Here is a 20,817-nt window from a genome sequence, read left to right as displayed (position 1 = left end):
GACTTCTCTGGCTCCTGTCTCGCGGACCAGAGAACCTCATCCAGGAAGCTCCCTGAATAAATCTTTTACTATTCCACAGTTCATGGCTATGCCCTTCTTTTTTCCTGAGCGGGGGGGGATACCTTACATTTGGTGCCAAAACCCAGAAGTTTGAAGTCTGCAAGGGATCACTCCTCTCCCCTTCCCTTCCAAGGAAGAACCAGGACCTCTGACTTTCCACCCACTTCAGCACACGGTGCGGTAAGTCCCCTGCCTCCAGCCTCCCCTCAGTTCTTTCCGCTGAGACTCCCTGTCCGTAATTGGCAGCTGTGTCAGGGACCTCTTATTTGTTCCGAGTGCATGTGTGCCCGTGGAGACGTCCTGGATACATCCACTCTACCTAACTGTCCAATGGCCAGAGCTTGAGTTGTGGGATGCCAATTCTCATCTCTGATCACTCTGAGACTGAGAGCGGCCATAGAGGCACAGGAGTCTAAACCTGATCTAAAATCACTCCTGGAGTGCCTTATCCAAAATCTCTCTCTCCCTAAAAAAGAAGAAACTGTTCTTCTTCTCCACTGTGGCCAGGCCACAGAACCCGCTGGATAATTGAACCAGGTGGCCTCTTGAAGGGACTTTCGATTTTAACACCCTCACCAATTTAACTATTGCCAAAGAACTGGGAACTGGTTGGAGATCCTTTACATTCAGGGCTTCTAGTATTTGCGCTCCTGTCCTAATCTCTGTGCTGCCTGCTACATGGTTCAGGCCCTTTTTGGCCAGAGAAACCTCAACTAAACCCTCCACTCCTGATCTTTCCCCCAACTCTCTTCCCTTCCTGCAAGGCTCCCTCAGTCCTATCGGGCTCCTCCCCTCCCTTTGCTGGATCCTGTTTCTCATTCACCTGCAAATACCAGTCCCTCTTTCTCCTCCCCTACTGGCCAGGAGCCCCTCCCTTCTCCGCCGTGTTCTTAAACCCCTCCTCCCTCAGGCCACCTTCCACCGGCCACTGGCTCTCATTCCGGTTTGCAGGGCTCCTGACCCCATAGCCCAACCCCAGTCTTCTTGCAGGAAGGCCTGGCCTTGTCCTGCTCTGGCTCCAGTATTTCCAGCTGGATCTGGGTGCTGGGCTTCCCAGGAGCCCCCCTCCTCTTATAATCATCCCAAACTCCTATCCGAGACCTGTGAACATGGCATTTAAGGTTTTTAATGGTCGGAGGAAAAGGCCGAGGTTGCTTGCCAGACCCTGCAGCAAAAGGTGACGCTCCAAACCCAGACTCTTGTGGCAGCCCTGAGGCCGGCAGAGCAACAAGGGCAAGGCACAGGAGGTGCCCGACCCCAGTCCAGGCCACAAAGAAGAACCCCACCAGAGCTTGCTTTAAATGCGGCAAAGAGGGTCACTGTGCCCAGCAGTGACCCTACCTGAGGCCACCCACTAAGCCCTGCCCTGACTGCAAGCAGCCCAGTCACTGGCAGAACGATTGCCCCTTTGGATAACAGGCCCGTCCTCATGTGGAGGACAAGCCACCCAAATGGGAGGCCAAGCCAGCCAGACGGGCCCACCGCTCGTACTCCTCGGCCTCATAGACAACTGCCGCAGCCTAGACTCGAAGACCTCCATCACCCTCGCCGAGCCCAGGGTAATACTGCAGGTAGTGGGTAAGTCCATCTCATTTCTTGTGGACACAGGGGCTACCTTCTCTGTTTTGCCATCACACTCTGGACCTCTAGTTCCCTCACAGGTCTCGGTTATGGGAGTGGATGGGACCCCTTCTTTTCCTCTTCGCACACCATCCCTGACATGTAGTTTAGATGGATTTCCCTTTTCGCACTCCTTCTTAGTTATGCCATCATGCCCTGTACCCCTCCTGGGTCGGTATATTCTACAAAGTCTCGGAGCCACTGTCCAGCTGACAACATCTTCCCACTTATTTCTACTACTCCTTACTGAAGGCTCTCCCACTACTACAGATCACCCTAACCCGATCACACCCCTTATTCCACCAGATATTGTCAACCCTCAAGTCCAGGACACTTCTACCCTTGTGGTAGCAACCCACCACCCACCCATTCACATCTGCTTGAAGAATCCCTCCCAATTCCCATCTAGACTCCAATTCCCTATTTCAGCAAGTCATTGCCAGGGCCTTAAACCAATAATTACCTGCCTTTTGAACCAAGACTTACTCATTCTCACAGACTCTCCCTGCAATACCCCCATCCTTCCTGTTCGAAAACTTTCAGGGGCTTATCGCCTCGTACAAGACTTACGCCTAATCAATGACGTGGTAGTTCCCCTCCCTAATCCCTACACATTACTGTCACACATTCCCTCAGACACCACTCATTTCACAGTCCTAGATCTCAAGAATGCCTTCTTTACCATTCCTCTACACCCTGACTCTTACTTTCTGTTTGCTTTTACTTGGACTGACCTGGACACTAATGCAGCCCAGCAGCTTATGTGGACTGTCCTACCCCGGGGGTTCAGGGACAGCCCACACCTGTTTGGACAGGTGCTAGCTCGGGATTTAGCTGCATGCAATCTTGAGACTAGTACTCTCTTACAGTATGTAGATGACCTACTCCTCTGCAGCCCCTCTCTGCCTGCCTCAAAAGACACACTGCCACCCTTCTTAACTTCCTCACCGTGAAGGGATATCATATCTCCTCTGCTAAGGCTCAACTTTACTCTCAGTCTGTAGTCTATCTGGGCATCGCCTTAACCCCCACCACCTGAGGTCTCACTCTAGATTGATCTCAGACCCTCCGCAGTCTCCAACCACCTACCACCGCTGATCAGATTCTTTCTTTCCTTGATCTAATAGGCTTCTTTAGACACTGGATTCCCAATTTTGCTCTCTTAGCCAAACCCCTCTACGAGGCTGCAAAAGAGACTCCCACAGAACCTCTCACATCCCCCAATGCTGTCAAAAGGGCTTTCTCTACCCTTTGAGATGCCCTTATCTCCTCTCCCCCTCTTGCTTTACCTGAATGCAGATGCCCCTTCCATCTTTTCACTGATGAAAAGCACGGTAATGCTGTTGGCGTGTTAACTCAACCTGTGGGGTCTACATATCTTCCCATAGCATGCTTCTCTAAACAACTGGACACCACCGTCAAAGGCTGGCAGCCCTGCCTCCAGGCCCTGGGTGTGGCAGCTGAACTCACCAAGGAGGCTACTAAACTCACCCTTTCCCAACCCATCACTGTCTTCTCCTCCCACAGGCTCACTGATCTCCTTTCGCACAATCTCTTTCTCTATTGGGTCCTTCCCACCTACAGGAATTTCACCTCCTGTTCATCGAAAACCCTTCAGTCACTCTTTTACCCTCTCCCCAACTCAATCCAGCCACTTTACTGCCAGCTCCAGTGACACTTCCGGAACTTACCCACTCCTGTACGGAACTAATAGATTTCCTCAACAGGCCTTGAGATGGATTATCAGATTCTCCTTTAAAAGATCCAGATCTAATACTCTTTGTAGATGGGAGCTCTGTACAGGGACCTGACGGACGACGACGGGCAGCCTACGCGGTGGTCACCACCTCCTCCACCCTAGAAGCTCAACAGCTGCCATAGGGCACCACCTCCCAGAAAGCAGAGCTAATTGCCCTCACGCGGGCACTCACTCTGGCCCAGGGAAAACGTGTAACCATATATACTGACTCTAACTATGCTTTTCTTATCACCCACAGCCACTCTGCCCTCTGGAAGGAAAGGGGCTTCCTCACTACCAGGGGCTCCCCATAATCAATGCTACCCTCATTTCTAAACTTTTGCAGGCATTACAGCTACCCGCTGAGGTGGCTGTGGTACATTGCAGGGGCCATCAAACCTCTCAGGACCCGGTGGCCTTGGGAAATGCTCAGGCCGATGCCGCAGCTCGAAACCTCACCCTGGGAGCCTCCCCCACTCCTCTCATGTTTCTTTCCACCTCCTTGAAACCTTCCTACACTCCTGAGGAAGAACAGGCCCTCCTCAGAAAGGATGGAGATGTGTGCAGCCAGGGATGGATATTTCTCGGAGGTAGAATTGCCTTACCAAAAGGACAGGATGTAGGTCTCCTTTCTGGTATCCACTGTTCCTTACACATAGGGCCAAAAGCTCTCTATCGGTTCTTGCAACCACTCTTTTTCTTCCCAGGCCTCCAGCAGACTATTGAAAAGGTACACGCAGCATGCACAGTCTGTTCCAAAGCCTCTACACAAGGGGAACTCTGCCCCCGCTTCCCCACTCATCAACTGAGGGGGCACGTGCCAGGCCAGGATTGGCAGATTGACTTCACTCATATGCCCCCTCACAAAAAACTCCGTTATCTCTTAACTTTTGTTGATACCTTTTCAGGGTGGATAGAAGCCTTCCCCACCTCTGGAGAGATGGCAGACACCGTTGCCTTCATTCTTGTTGAAAATTCAATGTCCTCAACCGTTGGCAAGAGAAACTGCACAAGGACCTGTCCTTCTACAACCTGCTTAACTCCTGATGGCAGCAACCCATCCTCACCTGGGCTGCCTCTATCTTAGGCCCTCTTCTAATTATCAACATATTACTCATATTTACTCTTCTTTTCTAAATTCTTACTGGGCCGCATCCGCGAAGTTTCTTGAGTCACGTCAAACAGAGGTTTGTACACCCATATACGCGACTCCCCTCAGAGCCACTTCCTTCTGACCTCCCCTCTCCACGACGCCCCAAACCAGCAGGAAGTAGCCAGAGAATAGCCGTGACTCTATCTAACCTAAAAGGCCAGAATGTGAGGTCACGAGTGGAGCCAGACCCGGAAACTTTGGCTGGTACAGCCCACACCCATGCTCGTCAAAGGAGACTTCCCAGGAGCACTTAGAAAGGAGCGACTGTCTGTCAGCCAGTGAGATTTTGCAACATCATATCAACTCTCCTTCACCCTGCCTACCCTATATGTTACCCCCAAATGGGAAAATCCGTGCGACTTCTCTGGCCCCAGGCTAGCAGACCAGAGAACCTCGTCAGGAAGCACCCTGAATAAATCTTTACTATTCCACACTTTGTGGCTATGTCCTTCTTTCTTCCTGGAGGGGGGGATACCTTACACTATGTATCTGAGTATGTATGTATGTATGTATGTATGTATGTATGTATGTATGGGTGTATCTGTCTATCTACCTATATCTATAGCTATCTATCTATCTATCTATCTATCTATCTATCTATCTATCTATCCATCCATCCCTGTCTGTCTCTGATGAATTCATACTGGGTTTCATTTGGACAGAAGTTCAGACAGGTTATGAAATATCTCAGTAGAAATGTCTTCTGGAAACCCAGGTCTCTCTGGCCCCAAATAGGGGAAGCTAAAGTTGGGCCTGGGAACTGCCTGCCTCCTTCCTGTGAGAGTATAAAAATGAGCCCCATGACATGGCCCCTTCACACTTGCTGACCTGCAGGGCCCTGTCCTCCCACCCACAGGACTAGGACAGAGCAGTCGGTGAGAGGGCAGCCATGTCCCCAATCCCACCACACTGCTGGGCCTTGCTGAGTTAGAACACAGGGGCAAGAGCACAGGGACAAAAGGGGTGGGACTGAGGTTGTGGTCCAGTTCCTCCTCGGTCCCTCCTCTAGCCCAGGACCTGATGTCCTCTGTGGAGAGAGTCAGTCATGCAGGCCCTGCCAACTCTGGGTCACCTGGTCCTAAACCTCTATTGGAGGGACCAGGGCCTCCAACCTGTTCTAGATCTTCAGATAGCAACAAGTCAGACACAGAAAGGCCAACAAAGGTCAAGTTGGGAGGTGTCTGGAGGTTTGTCTGGTAGCTACTATACAGGAAGAAGCTACCCTCTAGGTGCCATGTTGGTGAGGGGGATTTGAAGATTATGATGGCAAGGTTTTCTCTACAGCACACTGACCTGGACCCTCGTTTAGGGAAATTGGGTGGTGGGTGGCTTTGTCACTGGGGCTTCCCTTGCAGGGCTCAGCCTGGTCCAGGTGATTCACATGTCATTTCTACATGATTCCTCATTCCTGCCACCACAAGGGCAACTCTGACAGGAGTCCTGTGGATTCTGAGAGCAATCAAACCCTGACATACACCATAGAATGTCCCTCCTGACTGTCCCCAGACAGCTGCAAACACCACAGGATGTCAGCACTGATTTCCAGACTCCTCAGGCCCAGTGTATGCAGAACTGGACCCCTGTTCCCGCCCACTCTAATCTGACTCCTCTTCACTCTCTCTCCTTCTTTCTAGGTGAAGGTGATCAGTTCAGGCTCAGAAAACAAAGTCATTTTAATTTTCCTTAAGTCACTCCCATGCCACTCCATCACAGAACCCTGTTCATGTCACCCCACATGTTCTCACTTGTCCTCACGTGTGCCACGTCTCTGCTGGGAGCTGTCCCCCAATCTGAGTACCATCAGCTCTCAGCCCCACAGCAGGTATTGGGGCCTCCAATGGAGTCTCCCTGCCGGCCCCGCCCCATTCTCTCCTGCAGGTGAATTTAGAAGAAAACAAGTCTGATGACTTTACATCCCAGCTGAAATCCTCAACTGGTTGAATTGAGGTTGCATCAGATCAGTGGTCAAAGTATTTCCTCAGGCCGTGTCTGCCTCTGGCCTCACCTTGCCCTGCCCCATCTGACACATTGGTTTTTTTCAGTTTCTCAGACTCGCCGCACTCAGGACTGTCTCACATGCTGACCTCCCTGCTCCAACACCTCAGCCTCCCCTGATCTGCTCAGCTGAGCAACATCCTATGTGTTTGTCACATCACAGAATGAACTCCTGTTTCCCAGATGGGAGGGGTCTCCGTAGTCTGTGCTGTCCTCATACCTGTGGGTGCTCATTTCAGGGCTGTCAGACCCCTGTTCTTTCTCCTCCCTGCATGTGATCCCCCAACATCACTGCCTGTAACAGAATGCATCTCAGCAGTTTGTTTCTGACTGTCACAGGATGCCACTTCCCTCATTCTATTCCACAATTTAAGCTCATGGACACAAGCACTAAAGTCACCTCTTTTTGTTTTTTCTTAAGTGAGAAGCGGGGAGGCAGAAAGACAGACTCCTGTATGCACCCCAACGGGAGATCCACCCAGCATGACCTTTAACGAGCAATGCTCTGCCCATCTGGGGCGTTGCTCCTTTGCTCAGCAACTGAGCTACTTTAGTGCCTGAGGCAAGTCCATAGAGCCATTTTCAGTGCCCAGGGCCAATTTTCTCCAACAGAGCAATGGCTGTGGGAGGGGAAGAGAGAGGTAAAGAGAGAAGGGAGACGGAGAGGGGAGGAGAAGCAGATGGTTGCTTCTCTTTTATACCCTCACTGGAAATCGAACATAGGACATCCACACTCTGGGTTAATGCTCTACCTCTGAGCCAACTGGCCAGGGCCCTAAAGTCATCTTTTGATGCAATAAGGCTGCCAGGGCTCCAGCCATTGCATGTGTTTGGATGCTTGGTGGCAGAGAAAGACAGATGTAGTAAAGGGCCTCCAGGCCTAATCACCACCTTTAATGGTGCTTTCCTGGGACTGTCACCAGCAGGATTCCTTCCATCTCATTGTCACGGACATGGTCACAGGGCTGCTGCACAGATTTGATCCTGGGGTTCAGGTGTTGTTTTTTGTTCTATGAGGCCCTCAGGCTGGCTAAGAAGTGAGGCTCTGATTCAAATGAGGATGTAGAGTGCAGATGTTGTAGAGGTGACAGCAGTCTCAGCCCTATTGTCCTCCTGTTGTCACAGAGAGGGGAAGGCTATTTCTTCATAGTGGACCTGGAGATTCTTCTCTGCTTCCTCCCAGGAGTCTTGTCCAATCTGTTCTTGAAGGCTGAGCCCGGCACTGTGATCCCCTGGGGACAGCCTGTGACCATTGTGTACCAGGCCCAGCTTGGGCAGAGTCATCCACCAGGTAAAGGAGGATGGAGGACTTGGTATAGGGATCTGAGAATCATGTCTCAACATGGGTCACAGGGGACAGGGGCCAGATTCCTCATCCCACAGAGAGTGAGGTCACTGTCGGGAGTTATCGCTGCTGCTGCTGTCACAAAGGGTCCCGCTGGTCTGAGTGCAGTGAGCCCCTGGAGCTGAGGGTGACAGGTGTGGACGTCTTCACTAAGCCCTCAGGTTTGCCCCAGGTCCCTGCACCCTGTCCCTAGCTGTGTCCTCAGTCCTCAGACTCCCTGGTCTCCTGGTGAACCACAGCCTTGGGGCTCCCTGTCCCTCTGCACATACATCCTTCAGCCTTCACAGGACGCTGGTCCAATATGGACATCATGATGGTGAAAAGTCTCGTCATGAAGACATGGTCTTCCACAGCGCAGGGTGCAGGTGGGAGCCCGTTGGAAGAGGAGCTCACCCACCTCCAGGTCCAGGCCTGACTGCCCAGGCTCACAGCCCAGACCACACAAACTTCCCAGAGCCTGGGCATCAGGTGAAAGGGCAGCAGTGGTCATGAGGTCTCCCTTCCAGGTTCCATTACGACCAGAGGATCAGGATGTAGGCGGGAGAGTCCACCCCCTCCCCAGGTGGTTTCTGGGCTGGACACCACGGTTCTCCCAGCAGCAGGACTCAAGTGCAGGGGAGAGGGCTGGTTTGGATGATGTGGGAGAGGCTCTGCATTTGAGTGTCCTGGAAACACCAGGGAGCAGAGACTGCGGAGCATTCTGGGGCCAGACTCTGTCCTGGGGACCCCCTGCGGACACTCCCATTTTGCTGTGCCAGGCTGGGTCGCTTGGGAACAGGGGTCTATGAGGTCAGAGCAGCTACTATGTGTATGAGGCCAGACCCAGAACGGTGGCATGTAGATGGGACCAGGATCTGGCCCAAGAATCCCTGTTAGTCCAAGGGGTCATTACCCACTGCAGTCCTGGGAGGAGGACTGGTTGGTACGAGTGCCCACCGTGGGGTATTTGTGGAAAATCCCAAGTATTCCGATGCAAGCTCATTTATTTTAATATCGAGCTATAAATGACATAGAACATGGTATGGATTTAAGGGCACAACGTGTTGATGTGATGTATTTATATTGCACTTAGTTCCCTTTGTAGCTGTGAGGTGCACAGACACCTTCCTCTATATTCTCTCAGCACCCCGCTGGGTGTCCCATGTGCTCCAACCCCAGAGCCCGCTCCCATGGTCTCTCTCCTGCCGGTTCAATCCCTTTAGGATTTTACATTGGTTCTTGGGTCACCCTACCCTTCCCTTTAGCCACTGTCCCTGTGAGTGAGATGGGAAGAGCACTCATGTGAGCAGGATAATTTTAACATATAGCATAACATTGAATACTTGGAGGGAGATTTTAGGACTGGTCAGCATAAAGTGGTTTTACACTTCCCCAAGAACAGAGGGTTCGTTGGTGCGGTAGGAAATGACACTGACGTCAGCTGGTTGCAAAAAAACACGCCCTGCTTGGTCCTGTAGATTAAAGTGAGGGCCACACTCAGGGGTTCATGCAGAGAGGAGTTCAGCCTCATCTGAGTATGCAGTAGAGAAATATTTTTGGAAGCCGAGATCCTCACCTGTCTCATTAGTAAGAAACTTGGAAAGGACTAGAGAGCTCTTCCCCTTTTCACGGAGATACTGACGTAGCAACCCTGTGGCGGACCCCCGACTAACACATCCTGCCCACAGGCTGCAGGCTTTTTCCCCCACCAGCTTCAGGGACTGACCATGTCACCCTTTCCCACCACCCTGCTGGGCCTCGGTGAGTCCTGGAATGGAGGGACAGCATCCCAGGGACAGAGGGGTGGTTGATTGGGGAGGCCTCTGGATCCCTGCTCTGTCCTGAGTCCAGTCCAGGAGATATGCAACCCTGGGTGAGTAGCATGACCTCTCCTGGGACCTGAGCTCAACCCAACCAAGTCTGCTCATGGACAGTTCTGTCCTAGGTGCAGGGACCTGGTAAGGGGACAGGTTCAGCCTGAGCACCTGATTGGAAGAGGGATGGGGGAGTTGTCTTGCAATCAGAGCAAGAAGAAGGGTTGTGTCAGAGGTAATGCTGGAGAGGGTGCTTTGGAAATTCTCAGAGGCTGAGCTCAAGGCCCCCATCAGGGCCCCTGAGTGCAGCCCCGTGAGGACACCGGGTGCTGGATGCTTGTCTCACCAGACCTTCTTCTCCAGTGCTCTGTCTGTGCGACACAATCCACACGCAGGATGGTGAGTCTGCCTTTTTATTTAGGTTTACATATATATTTTATTTTTAAGAACAATATATATCTTTAGCCAGAGTGAGTCCCATGACTCTCTCTGTGTCAGGACCCGTTTGCGCTCACGCCGCCGTCTGTCTCACTCATCAGAATCCCAGCCTTTCTATCACTGACACAAACCATCCCCAGCCTACCTCCTCCCAGGTTGCCATCTTTTGTCGCTGGGCTTGGCTAACTCACACTTGGCCATCTGGTATCCACTCAGAGCCTCTCCCCTCTGATCCCAGACGAGGTCAGCTTGGCCTCCGTCTGTCTTGTGGCCCCACTCACCCCAGGGTGCGTGTCACAGCGTGTGGCTGTGGGTTTGCACAGTTTCCTCATCAGCCCTGTGCTCCCTCTGCACCTGCAGCCTAGGAATTGGGGACCCTGTGTGAGTGTCTCGTGTGTGTGGAGCCAATGGTACCGGGAGAGCGTCTGCACATGGACAGACAGGAGCTGAGATATGGATGAAGAGTAAGTGGATGAGTGACCGAATGTGTGAGTGGTGACCCTGGGCCAGCGACGGCCTGTGCCATGGACAGCGTAACTACAATGCCTTCCTTCTGGTTCAGGGCACAAACCCGCTCTTCCCCTCACCCAGCCTAGTGAGACACATGGGGGCTCAGGAGCCTCAGGGACAAGGAAATGGAACTAGGTTGAGAGGAAGGTATAAAATGCAGAGGGACCAGACATAAGGGCTCCACAGAGGCCATGTCCTGCAGTTGGGGTCCTCACCCACTGGGTCTTGTGGGCAGGTCTGGGCTGGAGCTCCAGCACAGCCCCCTGGACTTCCAGTGGAGCCTGTGGCCCCCATGAGTCCCCACACCCTCCCCCAGCTGCCCCTCTGACCCGGCCCAGATCACTGCCCCCCTCTCAGAGCCCTGCTTCCTGTCTCCACGGATGACCTGCTCATCCTTATCCTCTGCCTCCCTCCCAGCCCTCTCTGTCCCCTAGACATGGCCGTGGGCAGGGAGACAGGCCTGGGGACTCAGCCTGCCTGAGACCTCCTGTGTCACCCTGAGGAAAACCCAAGTGTGACCATGACTGAGCATCCTTGTGTCAGTGGGGAAATCCCTCTGCAGTGATGAGAATTCAGGCACCTGGAGTGGGCGTGGGGTGGTCTTTGTGGGAGAGGGAGGTGGACATGTTCTCAGACTGGGTTGTGGTGATGACTGCACAGCTCTGTAAGTTGCTAAAGACAGTGACGTCCGCACTTAAACCAGGGGACTGTGATGTGTGTGATGTCCTCACAGTGGACCCTGAAACCCTGCTCTGCTTCCTCCCAGGGGCCCTGCCCACACCTTCCATCAGGGCCGAGCCAAGGTCTTTGATCTCCTGGGGACGGCCTGTGACCATTGTGTGCCGAGGCCCCACTGTGGCTGACAAATTCCGCCTGGAAAGGAAGGAGAATGTACCTGAATATAAGGATCAATGCAATATATCTCAACCTGAGTCACAGGAGACAGAGGCCAGATTCCTCATCCCCGCTGTGAGTGAGGACACCGCTGGGCATTATCGCTGCCTCTATCATTTACGTGGAACACACACCTGGTCTCCGCACAGTGAGCCTCTGGAGCTGAAGGTGACAGGTGAGGATGTGTCCACTCTACCCTCAGGTTTGCTGCAGGTCCCTGCACCCTGTCCCAGCTGCGTCTCTGTCCTCAGCTCCCTCTCCTGCTGACCCCCAGCCCTGTGGCTCCCTGCCCTCTGCACAGGTGATCCTCGGTCTTCACATCTGGCTCAGGGCCTGGAGTCCTGGTCCTTTCTGGATCCCAGGACGACATGGATAGTAGCCCAGCTTCAGAGTGGGCACAGATCTTTCTCTGGTGGGCTGGGTGGGGAGTGAGATTCCAAAGACCAGGGGAAGACAGACTGCCTTCAAGGGGGCATGTGTCATTTCACTCATGGTGGTGACAAACTTTCCTTTCCATGGGTCAGGCTCTGTGAGACAATGTGTCCCTTGTGTGTGCTTGATCCTTTTTGGCCAAGTCATGTGGTCCTGGAGTCCCTGCCCAGGGCTGGACTGTGCTTTTAAGGCGTTGGGGGATGACACTGTCCTTCCCCTGTGTGTGTTCAGCCCCTGAGATTCCTGAACTCAGGGTCCATCTGCGATGCTTGCCCCCTCCCCTTGTCCTCTTTGGGCTTCTGAGTACCTGCTCCCTGCTGCTCTGTGAGTTCAAGGGGTCCATAGTGGTGGGAGGGGAGAGGAGCTAACACCCCCCACACACACCAGAGGAAGGGAGCAGGGTCTCTCCTTGTGTTCTGCCCCTCCCATTTCTCAGGTGTCTCAGGAATGTCATCTGGCACTGAGTGATGGCAGTTGTGGCCTGTGGGTGGACACTCAGGGTAGAAAGGCCCAGGCTGAGTGGGACTCACCCCAGACACCCCTACAGGGCAGCAGCCCTTCTCCTGCCCTGTTCACAGGAGCCCCTGGAGTCACCAGATCCACCCCCAGCACACACACAAAGCCTGTCTCCTCAGCTGATGAGTAGAGACCTCAGCTGGGGGTGGGACATGTTTGGGGACCTCTGTGCTGGGGACCAGACTCCAGGGCCCAGCCCTCTGTCCTGGGCTGGATCAGAGACTGGAAGACCACAGCAAGGGCCTGCCACTCACAGAGCATCCCTAATATTCATGACGGTGACATCACTGGCCCGACTCACCAACTGAATGCCAGGCTCTGTGAAAGCATTTCATGCTGCATCAGCCCGTGAGAGGGGTGATCCTCTCACCTCTAAGAGACCAGCTTTTGTAATCTGTGGAAACAGAGATAAACTTTCTCGCCCAAGGACACAAGGTTCAAAAAGGCAGAACTAGCCCAGGACAGCTGGTAAATGTAATATTTTAGCTTTGTAATTTAAATTATGTTAGTGTATATATTTAGATTATATATTAAATATATGTGACATAAATAATATAATAATATACATTAACATCATTACAAATGAAGACAGAGTACATTATTATATATTGCACTATGCATTAGAGTATACATTACTAAAGTTAATATATGCAAATGTTAGCATAAATATGAGCACCGTATGTCCTAATAAAATGTGTCATTGATAGAGGTAAATTCTACAGAATAAGTTCTTTTAAATTACATATATTTATAAAATTTAAATTCTAGATATATAACTTAAATCATACCACTTTTTTTTTAAATGAGAGGGAGGGAGATAGTGAGACAGACTCTTGCATGTGCCCCGACTGGGACCACTTGGCAACCCTTCAAAGCCCATGCTCAAATCAATCAAGCCACGGGCTGTGGGAGAAGAGTAGGAGCAGAGGGGGGTTGATAAGCAGATGTCACTTCTCCTGTGTGCCCTGAGCAGGAATTGAATCCGGGACGTTTGAGAGACAGGAGGGGGACTTGCCCTAGACCCCTGAGTGAGTTTTATCAAGCAACTCACTGAATTTTGCCACTGTGCTGGGCCCTGGGATCCTCTAGTTGACCAGTTGGGGGTCCTGGGGGTGTGGAAGCAAGGGTCTTGAGGTGGGTGAGGGGAGGTGTCTGAGGGGCAGGTGTCTGGGTGCTCCCAGTGGAAGGAGGGCCTGTGCTGGCTCCAGAGGCAGGTCACCGTGAGAAGGGGACAGAGGCTGCAGGAGTCATTTACTGACCCTTTCTGACTCCTAGGACCACCCCGTGAAGTCACCCTCCCACCCAAAGAAGGAGGTCCCCAAACAGGTGAGTCACCTGGGAGTGTGCCCAGGGGGAGTGCTGGGAGGGACAGGTCCTGCCCATGGAGAAGGAGCTCCTGCCTCACAGGTCCTGTCTGGGCGGGGTCTTGTCCCCTGTCCCTGACCCCCTGTCCTCTGCTTCCAGCCCACGCCCCCCGGAATTACACGGTGGGGAACTGTGTCCACATTGGTCTGGCTGCTGTGGTCTTGCTGATCCTGGTGGCGATTCTGGCGGAAGCTGGGCACAGTCAGCACAGGTCCCCGCACGGACCACAGGGATGGAGATAAGAGTACACCCATTGCAGTGGCCTCCAACCCCAGGGCCGCGGACTGCTACCGGTCCATGGACCATTTGGTACCGGTCCTCAGAGAAAGAATAAATAACTTACATTATTTCCGTTTTATTTATATTTAAGTCTGAACGATGTTTTATTTTTAAAAAATGACCAGATTCCCTCTGTTACATTCGTCTAAGACTCACTCTTCACTCTTGTCTCGTAAGTTCGACAATTATATTTAAAAATACCACAGTTTTTATGCCGGTCGCATAATTTTATTTTGTGCATTTATCTGTCCCACCCTAAAGGCCGGTCCGTGAAAATATTTTCTGACATTAAACCGGTCCGTGGCCCAGAAAAGGTTGGGACCACTGCATTAGAGAGATTAGACCCCAGGGCACAAGGCTCACGCTGGAGACCCTGGAGACTGAGCCCCATACACACTGAGCGCCCTCTAGAGGCTCGTATGCGGACTGCAATCTGTCCTCCGAAGCGGTGACACCCTGGCCGCTTCTGTGTGCTCCGTCTCAGGTCGTCAGGGTTTGGCTCCAGGTCTGACCTTCACGAAGATCACGGCCCCGCCTGCCTCTGCCCTGGTTCTCCCTTCTCTCAGGGTCTAAGACAGCCGCCAGGTCCTGTAGCCCCTCCCCCTCCGCATCTGTCCCAACCCCTTCCATTTCTGAGGATGCAGGTGCCCAGCTCCGGCAATTTCCTCTGTGCTCACGCCTCTCCCCGTGGTCTCAGCGTCTGGGCTGCCCTCCCAGTCTGACTGCCCGACACCTGCGCTGAGATTTCCTCCCTCCTCCTTTCTCCTCCTGGGTCCCCACCTTTCCGGCTGCTTTCCAAGAACCCTGCTGCTCAGGGTCCTTTTTCTCACCCGCCTCTGTCACCCGTGGAGCGGCACCCGCTTCTCCTGTGCCTGGAAAGGTCTCTGCTTCCTTCTCTGTCCCCTCAGGTCCCCACCAGCTTGGATCAAAGGTCAGGGAAAGAGACACAAACCAAAAACCAGTGAGATGTCACTGCACACCCATCATCAGAATGACTATGACTAAAAATAACAGCGGACGAGGGGAAAGTGAGACGTGTCACGGGATGTGGGGCGGAGGGGGCCGTGCACACGGCTGGTGGGGGTGGAACGCGTTCACGCCCCTTGTGCCCCTCCCTCAAACGTAACCCCGGAATTGCCGTGCGGCCCGCAGCCCCGCGGGGACACGTGTGCGGAGAAATGAGCATGGCTTCGGTGCATGTACACCCGTGTGCACACCAGCCTGACTCACAGCAGCCCACGTGGACACAGGGCTCCTGCGCGTGGAGGAGGAAGCACACCCCCGTGTCATAGACCGGGGCCTCAAGATGCTGGGACGACAAGGTACGGATCGTCCCCAGAGCCTCCGGAGGGAACACAGCCCTGCTGACACCTTGATTTCAGCCCGTGAGGCCCCTTTCGGACTTCGACCTCCAGAGCCTGAAGATCACACACCGTGTTGCTGTCAGCCACCACCGGGTGCTGACCGGTCACAGCAGAAGCAGGAATCTCACACACCTGGTGTCCGACACTCTGTGGTCTCAGCACACCCTCAGGCTTCTGAAAACCAGGGCAGAGCTTTCCTCAGAAGCCTCTGGCCTCACCCCCACTCTCCCCACCCCCCGCCCGACCTTCCATCCAAACTCCCCCCCCCCCCCCCACAGAGCGGGAGGCCCGGATGGGCACACCGCGGGCGGCAGGGGCTGGAGGACGCCCGTGACTCTGGGGTGCTGGCTGTCCTGTGCCTGGGCTGTCGTATGCCGGATCCCTGTGTGGCCGGGGCGCAGTCCTCACTCATCTCTCTCCTGCAGAGCAGGGCTGGGCAGGGTGACCCTGGCCCTCCCCTGTCCCCAGCACAGGCAGGAGACGTGAGGGGGAGGCTCACTCTGCTGAGACTTGAGTTGTCTCCTCTTCAGAAACTGTGAGGACACCTTGGCCCCTCTGTGCTCCTGATTCCGTGTCCCTCTCACGGAGGAAGGGGCTCTTCCAGCACAGGGGCTGCCTGCTTGGTTCCTGCACCCCCCCCCCTGGGAGCAGGGACTGTCCCCTGTAACAGTGTGGCTCAGCTTCCCAAACGTGGCCACTGAAGGTCCTTTTGAGGCGGGAGAGTAAGAAGCTTGGGAAATTCCTTGACAAATGGAATAAGGGAGCCTGTGACCACATAACAAAACAAAGCCAAACAATTTGCATAACTCACAGGCAGCAGATGAATCACAAGGTTTTACCCGCTCTAACCAAGGACACTTAGGAGGAAATAGTTTACACATTCCAGACCATTTCAGGCAAATGAGCCTCAGTCTCAGTTCCTCTTCAAGAAAATTTTTGAAAAAATGAAATGCAATTCACCAGAAAAATCCCTGACACCTCTTTACACACATTTTGATGAATGAATGCATTGAAGGACACATATGGAAAGCTAATGAATATTTTGTTAAGACCTTTACTCTGAGACCTGACCTAAGATTCACCCCCTCCGTCTGCTGAAGAATGAGAGAAGCCTTCAGACAAAGAACCCAGAGGCATTCTCAGTCTAGAGCACGCCCATACTTTTTGCTCCTACACTAAGGGTCCTCAGGAGACTTGCACCCAGGGAGCAGTGGTGGTGGCAGCTCCTCTCAGGCTAACCCCCTGAACCTGTCTCCAAGGCCTCCTTTTCTGTGACTTCCCAGTGAGCTAAAGCAGCGCTTCCCAGGCTCTCCTGTGGCTTCTCCTGTCCTAAGCCCTTCCTTCATTGCACTGTCCCCAGCTGGAATAAACGCCCTCCCAAAACCACCTGGACTCGTCTGGTGAAATCTTTCCTGCATGAAGTCAAGAAACCTCAGACTACTTGCTGACCCGAAGCAGACCTGCTCCAGGCCCAGTCCCTGTCCGGTAACACTTTCAGCTTCCCGAGGTCCTTTCTGAGACATTTTCTTTTGTCACCTGTGCCCCATCGTCAACCTGTGCCCCATCGTGCTTTCTAGATCAGAAGGGAACCCAGTCTGGTCTGTGTTCCTCCTGCCCTGGACCAGGAGCCCACCTTGTCCCCAAGTTCTTGAGTTTCTTTTATTGGGAACGATAAGTACTTAGAAAACATGACCTGGGGTTACGTGAACTCGGGGCTATGGGGGTTTTGTTCCGTATGGACCGCTTAGTATCAGGAAGGATGCACAGTGTAACACCACACAGGTATCCCCACTGGGTGTGACATTACAGATTTCACATTTTAAAATGTACTTACAAATGTGTTTATTAACTTACACAGTGATCTCACAATAACTAGTAAAGATTAAAATGGTGCACTCCTAGTATACAGTGTGTCCGTAAAGTCATGGTGCACTTTTGACCGGTCACAGGAAAGCAACAAAAGATGATAGAAATGTGAAAACTGCACCAAATAAAAGGAAAATTCTCCTAGTTTCATACCTATTCAGTGCAGTTCAATGTGGGCTCACACACAGATTTTTTAGGGCTCCTTAGGTAGCTATCCCGTATAGCCTCTACAGACTCGTCACTGCCTGATGGCCTACCAGAACGGGGTTTCTCCACCAAACTGCCGGTTTCCTTCAACTGCTTATCCCACTGAGTAATGTTATTCCTGTGTGGTGGCGCTTCGTTATAAATGTGCCAATATTCACGTTGCACTTTGGTCACGGATTCGAATTTAGTGAGCCACAGAACACACTGAACTTTCCTCTGTACCATCCACATCTCGACTGGCATGGCCGTGGGCTGCATCGCTGTATACACAGCGTTACATCATCATTTGCACATGTGCACATGTTGCCACATCATCCTACAGAAACTGGGAGGGTTTTTCTTTTATTTGGTGCAGATTTCACATTTCTATCGTCTTTTATTGCTTTCCTGTGACCCGTCAAAAGTACACCATGACTTACAGACACACTATTTATTTGCAGTGTTTTAAGGGAAATACATATTGCCATGGTGATGAAGCTCTAAATTGACTGAACAAAACACTTAAAAATTAGAAGTAGTTTTAAAAGAGGTCAAGAAATAAATATCACCAAAGAAAAAAGATTATAGCATAAATATAAAACTAAATTACTAGTTAATTAACCAAACTATACAGACCTAATAAAAAGTAAAACCATCCTGAAAGACCCAACATTTAAAAAAAGCTAAAAAATAAGGCATAATTCTGTATAATATTGAGTTTTATTTCCATTTTCTCTTTAGCCTCTTCTATATATGCTTTTTCGGAACTGCCTCTAGGGGCCTATAAGAAAACTTGCTGTTTTCAACTTGACCTCAAATATCCTGAGCAAAGTATTTGAGATTTTGTTGAGGATTCTTTTGTTGGTAAGCTTTAGATATCATTGCTTCTACTGGGCACAGTAGTTTTGATCAAGGTGGGAAATTTAAATTCTTCCGCTTCTTCTTAAAGGCATTTAATTTCTACAGTGCCTTGACTGCATAGCATTAAAAACAAACAAACAAAAACCCAGAAGAAATCTATTGCTTAAAAAAGTTAAAAAACAAACAAACCCCATAATAACTCTATGTTGACAATTTAAACATCTTAGGAGAGAGAGTTTATTAGAAGAATTATATATTAAAAAACCTGTTCTGGAGTACTTCCACTTTTCTCTCCCAGAGTTTAATATATGAAAGGGTTACTTGTTTTGGTCAGAAATACATTTTGTGTTAATCACTTGTAAGTACTAAGTTCATTAGGACTCATTTTAAAGATGCACTGAACATTTTTCTTATTCAAGTACTGTCTACCATGATAGTTGAGTTTTGGCCTCAAATAAGGTCTATAATTTTCATCAGTGCTCAAGAATAATTTTGGACATCTTGACCCAAGGCCTAGAGCAAGTGGTATCACTAAAATTGAAGGATAATTCCAATGGGCTTGGTCTGACTGCTGCTTTGCCACCTCTTGTTTGTCTTGAAGGAGGGAGAGTTAGACTAGGGAAAGGGGTAAGGAAGAGGTGAAAAGAGCAGGACCAAGTAGGTAGGCAAGTGCTTGCTGCTGGGAACAACCATTTTTAACCAAGCCACATACTGCTGAGATTTCCATCATTTTGAAGTACATTATCATGGCATTAAAAACGAAAAAAATTAAAATGTATCTAATTTTTAAACTTGTCACTGGAATATGCTGGAATTGTTTGAACTTTTGGAAAATATAAATAATAAAGACACTGACTTTTTGTGCTTGTGAAGCTAACAGATCATCCCCACGAGACAGGCAGCAATGATGAATTGCAATACGTTATTACTGAAGGGAAAAGGTTCAAGCCAATATTCACACTGCAGTCAACGAAAGGGTAAGGGGGCCAGAATGGTGAGCTTCTGGAGAAAAGCTGAAGATGCCAAACAACCTTCACTGACTGGTTGATCCTGAGGCTTTTCCAGTTTTATGTCAATCATGTCTTCTCTGCTTCTGTCCTGTGTGCTTTCCATTCCAGGCAAAGCTGCTGCAACACATCGGAAGAGCTGCTTTACATTGTATCCTGCTTTTGCACTAGTTTCAATAAACAGAACATTCAGCTCTTTGGCTTTCCTCTCTCCCTTCTCAATTGACACTTGCCTCTTATCAGCAAGATCTGTTTTATTTCCTACTAGCATGATGATCACATCACTTTCTCTTTCTGTTCTGACATCATCAATCCATTTTTGTAGTTTGCTGGAATGAGTTAACATTTGTGACATGGTAAACCACTACGGCTGCAGCAGAATCACGGATTTAACTGGGAACGAGGCTACGGAACCGTTCCTGACCCGCAGTATCCCACAGCTGCAGCCTGATTGTTCGATCCTCCAAGTACAATGTTTTTGATAAAATGTCAATACCAATTGTAGCCTGATAAGTGTTGTCAAAACTGTCATACATGAATCTGGTGAACAAGGGTGTCTTTCCAACGCTCTGCTCCCCCAGGAACACCAGCGTGAATTTCCTCAGCGGGTTCCCGAAGTCTCCGCCCGCGGACATCACGGAGCCGGAGGAGCGACAGCCGCCTCAGCCCAGACACCTCCCGGACCAAGGCTGCTCCAACCGGCTGACGACAAGGGCGAGAGGGCGGGCGGGCGCCGAGCGCTCCCGGCCCCTGCAGGACCCGGCGGCGGAGCCAGGCTGGGGAAGCAGGACTCCTCCACCGACAGGCGCGGCTGGGTAGCGAAGGAGGGCGGGGTCGGAAGAAGACGGCTGTATGGGCGGAGCTCGCAAGGCTAGCGCTGCTTCCTTCTCAGCACCCAGTACCGAGACTTGGGTGACAGGCGGAGGGTGGCGTAGCCGGAACCGCAGACGTCTGGGACCTCCGACACGCAGCGCCCCAGCTACCACAGCGGCCGCCGCGCCGCCAGGATTCACTTAGGTTGTATTTGTGTCCCTTAGATGAAAACCCAATTCTTAACACATTCTTATTGTTGCGGTGCATCCCGCACTGAACGAAACCAGAGCCCAAATTGAATTTGAAAAGCTTTATTCACTGGCCAGTGGTCTGTCAGCTGCACCTGAGAAAGCAAGAACAGCAATGAGCTGGGGGTGGAGGGTGGGTATTTATAGGCAAAAACTACAAGGTTACAGTTATTTCAGCATGTTTGTACAATAACTTTGTAAAAGCACACACTGTTCTAAGATAATAACCGCCTTCCTGCAATATCTGCAAGGCTGACGCACAAGGAACACATCCTGCCTCTGCCAGCAAGATTAGATTTGACCATAACTGCTGAGACTTGCACCAGTTCCTCCC

At 51.4% G+C, this 20,817-nt stretch overlaps 1 pseudogene; it reads right to left on the bottom strand.

Moving 5' to 3' along the window:
• Nucleotides 1–18,675: 18,675 nt before the first annotated feature.
• Nucleotides 18,676–20,210, bottom strand: LOC136399370 (ras-related protein Rab-6A pseudogene; annotated as a pseudogene).
• Nucleotides 20,211–20,817: the final 607 nt, after the last annotated feature.

This window comes from Saccopteryx leptura, chromosome 3 (genome assembly GCF_036850995.1).
Source record: "Saccopteryx leptura isolate mSacLep1 chromosome 3, mSacLep1_pri_phased_curated, whole genome shotgun sequence".
Classification (NCBI taxonomy): Eukaryota; Metazoa; Chordata; class Mammalia; order Chiroptera; family Emballonuridae; genus Saccopteryx; species Saccopteryx leptura.
This window is presented reverse-complemented; position numbering and strand designations above follow the sequence as displayed.